Source organism: Penaeus monodon, chromosome 24, assembly GCF_015228065.2.
Source record: "Penaeus monodon isolate SGIC_2016 chromosome 24, NSTDA_Pmon_1, whole genome shotgun sequence".
Classification (NCBI taxonomy): domain Eukaryota; kingdom Metazoa; phylum Arthropoda; class Malacostraca; order Decapoda; family Penaeidae; genus Penaeus; species Penaeus monodon.
In genome coordinates this window covers 37,530,543-37,531,022 of record NC_051409.1, presented here as the reverse complement: position 1 = coordinate 37,531,022, position 480 = coordinate 37,530,543, and positions in this window count along the sequence as shown.

Sequence of the window (480 nt, the reverse complement as noted above, 5' to 3'; positions counted from 1 at the left end):
TATCATGGGATAGACAAGCGCATGGAATAAAATGTGGATATGCATGGAAAACAGGGGCGGGTTGGATAAAAAAGAAAAATACTTTGCCTCGATATTACTCGCCGTGTGGATAGGGAAACTCATCCATATTATATGCACAGCGGAAAGGGGGAATACGTGTGGATATAGCGTGTGGATAATTGGACGCGAGCGTGTGGATAACTTTGCATTGTGGATCGTGGATATACGGTACCGTGGATAGGCATCCTGGTGCTGAGAACCGTGTGGTTTGTGGATAGCTGACCGTTGCACAGGTTCGAGGCGCCGAATTTTGGTGGAATAATTTGTAATGGAAATTGTGGTGCGACCGGCGTGGTTGTGGTGGTGAGGGGGGGAGGGGAGGGGAGGAGGGAGGGCGGGGAGGCGGTGGATGGACAGGTTGCTATTAGCGAAAGGATAGTTGACAGGAAGAGACGGGTTATTACTATCGCTTTTTTTTAA